Here is a 3,511-nt window from a genome sequence, read left to right on the forward strand (position 1 = left end):
TCTCCTCCTTGTGACAATATTTCATTATTGGTGCTGTCCATTTCAATCAATCTAATGGAATCATACAAGTCATCTCCTCCTTGTGACAATATTTCATTATTGGTGCTCTCAATTTCAATCAATGTAGTGGACAATTCAAAAGAAATTGCCACGGTCTCTTCATTGTGAGCCATTTTATTTTGAAATTGCTTGCTGTAAATTGCAGAAAAAAATAATCACTTTCATTTATCGTTTTTAGTAATACATAATATAAAACTAACTTTATCAAGTATTTAGTATAACAGAAGGACTGCAAATAAATAACAGAAAACATTTTTCAAATTATCTTCAAGTGTACAACATAGTTCCCCTTACAAATTAACAACTCACCTTTTTAAAAGTAGGAGAAGTGTTAGTACTGTGTAAATCAAACACCAGAAATTCACCACCAAAAATTCCTCACAAATGTACCTCAGACAGTAGTATCACAAAATGGCTGTGGTTTCCTCTCATTTGACATATATACATAACCAATTAACTTTCATCACACACAAATACAAAACCAAACTAACATTTTAATTGGTTCTAAATTTCAACACTTTCAAATGTGTTTTCCCCATGCAATTTTCCATAGGACATTTACATACGTCTACAGCCTGAATGGCTGAACGGAATTACACCAAACTTGGCAAAATGGTACATCAAACCTAAGAGGTCAGGAAGGATCTACTATGCCCCCTTATGGTCATTTCCCCCTTCGCTTTGGCCTCCTCTTGTCTCTCAATCCTACCGAGAGACAAGATGGCGGCCGCTACGGACTATTTGGAATGTTGACAGACGCCGGAGAACCAATCAGCTTCGCAAAGCTCCGTAACGCGAAAAGTACGCGAAGCGGAGCGCTGTTACAGATATATATCTTTTTTTGAACGTTAATTTCTCAAAATCCACTGGAGCACATATATTGAGACCTAGCAAAGGCACATCGGGCTACCAGTCCCTAATATTTTGCCAAGTTTCGTGCAAATCCATTCAGCCGTTCGATTATTATTATTATTTTTTTTTTTTGCCCCGCGGGGCCCTTTTAAAACCGCCACATCAAACGTAGGGGGTCATCGAGGATCTACTATTCCCCCTTATGGTCATTTGCCCCTTCGCTTTGGCCTCCTCTTGTCTCTCGATCCTACCGAGAGACAAGATGGCGGCCGCTACGGACTGTTTGGAATGTTTACAGACGCCGGAGAACCAATCAACTTCGCTTCACAAAGCTCCGTTGCACGAAAAGTACGCGTACTGGAGCGCTGCCCGGTCCGCTGTTACAGATATATATCTTTTTTTAAACGTTAATTTCTCAAAATACACTGGAGCACATATATTGAGACCTACAAAAGGCACATCGGGCTACCAGTCCCTACAATTTTGCCAAGTTTCGTGCAAATCCATTCAGCCGTTCGGGCTAAAAGTGAGGCCAACCGCCCTATGGAAAACTCAATGTTAAAAACACGTTTTGGGACCCCCCTTTTTTCTCGGCCCCCCCTTGACGAACCCCCCCCAAACTTTCAAGGGCTGCTCAGAAACAAAATGTGCCATTTTCCTGAAAATTTCAGCCAATTCCGTCCACAAACGCCAAAGTTATTAGACATAGAATTTTCAAAAATCCCATAGAGAAAAAATCCTAACTATATATACCTACTGGCGACCGCCAGTAGGTAATATATATATATATATATATATATATATATATATATATATATATATTTTTTTATATATATTTATTTATATATCAATAAAAAAATGAAAGGTTACAGGGACGTTATAATTAGGGTCAGATTTCACTCCTACAAAACCATTGAAATCCAGCAATTATAGTTAACTGAGCTATAACTTACGGCCCGCAATGCACTTCTTAGGACCTCACATACTATATCACTCATGACATAGTCAGTGACATCACTCATTACATCATTGGTGACATCTCAAATAACATCACTGATGCAATCACTGATGGCATCATCCGGAGAGTGTGTTTTGAAAATGTTTCTGAGACTCCACGATAGATACTGTTACATCATAATTTAAATACTATTCTTTTTTACCTCTAATGAGTGATATTGTTTCTTACATATGTCATCTGAGTGGCTGTCTGACTGTCTCCACCTGGGAATCCTAGCTATACCTACAGGGTGGAGCTACCACCCCTCAGTGCTATATATTTATAAGAGCCTGGGGAGCGCGGGAAGCGGCCTCTTTGTGCCCGTGCTTCCCAGGCTCGCTCCTCGCCCCGCGGGGGGACCTTTAATTTTCCTTTTTCTTTGTTTTGTAGGTCCGCTGCATCGCAATCGGTGAGAGTGGAGCTGCTGCGCCCGGGAGAGCAGCAGATGATTTCTCCTTTTCGCCAGGGAACGTGTGCCAGCCGGTTTCGCTTTGTGGCGCCCGGGAGAACAGCAGAGCAGCAGCACTCGGGAGGAATGGACGAGTCTTCACGCTCCGGGCGGCGGAGCCCAAGTGCGGGCAGAGACGATAGTGCATTGGCCCTGACTTCGGCAAGGCGCTGGCTTGGAGGTGAGCCATGGGCTGCGGGTACCGTGTGTTTCCAGCGCGGGTGTTGTGTGCATGCGGGGCATCTGGCTGTGGGTAAAGCTTGAACAGATATGGAGTTGGCCGAACAGCTAGATCGTTCGAGTCACAATAATGTCGTCAAACATCCTGTGATTAGGGGCAGAGCACTTAATATCCCTGTGCCATTGTGTAACGCTACTGGTGCTATGTAAAGCGCTCTGAGTCAGCTCGGTCACTCGTGACGGTGAACATGGTCTTTTGTTGCAACCACGGGCGCAATGTGGCCTGTTGGTGGTGGCTTCAAGGGACTCTGGATTCTTGCAGAGCCTCTAATAATCTCTGTGGAGCCTTGGACAGACCCCCGGTGCGCCCCAGAGGGACAGAGAAGTCTAGCGATGTTTTACTTGTTTTAATGAACTTTAGAGCCCGGACAGAGGTCTGTGTGGCATCATGAATAATTTGACCTTGTTCTTGATATATGATGCACTAAATGTAATTACGCTGGTCAGTTTCTATAACATGCTCGTTTCATTTGATTCGATATTTAAATGTAAGATTGCTTTCTGTGACACTGTCTGCTCGATTCCTGCCACTAGTACATCTGTAGCGTTTGATAGTTCAGGAAAGGGGGGGCCGCTCGGCTCCCACGCAGGAGCCCGGCTAGCTCAGTCGGTAGAGCATGAGACTCTTAATCTCAGGGTTGTGGGTTCGAGCCTCACGTTGGGCAACAAACGAGTAATTTAAGAAAAAAAAAAAAAAGAAAAAAAAACGGGCTGCGTCTTAGCACTGACAGTTGAAACGGGTCTCTATCGGGCTCTGTTTTGTGCCCTGGAATAGGTGCGCTGTTTTTTCCAGACTGCAGGGACAGCAGGCACTTCGAGGTGCGTGTGCGCACATTGCTCACTTCTCATTAGGGGAGAAGTTATGGCATGACGTCATGCCAGGTGAGCGTGTAGGGGAAGGGAAATCCTGTAAA

The 3,511-nt window shown here is 44.0% G+C and overlaps 1 non-coding gene across 1 annotated transcript; it reads left to right on the plus strand.

The window, feature by feature from the left end:
• The first annotated feature begins 3,189 nt into the window (after nt 1-3,189).
• TRNAK-CUU (transfer RNA lysine (anticodon CUU)) lies at nt 3,190-3,262 on the plus strand. Its single transcript has one exon. It is a non-coding gene; the product is annotated as a tRNA-Lys (tRNA).
• Nucleotides 3,263-3,511: the final 249 nt, after the last annotated feature.

The sequence above is a fragment of the Lissotriton helveticus genome, chromosome 8 (genome assembly GCF_964261635.1).
Source record: "Lissotriton helveticus chromosome 8, aLisHel1.1, whole genome shotgun sequence".
Lineage (NCBI taxonomy): Eukaryota > Metazoa > Chordata > Amphibia > Caudata > Salamandridae > Lissotriton > Lissotriton helveticus.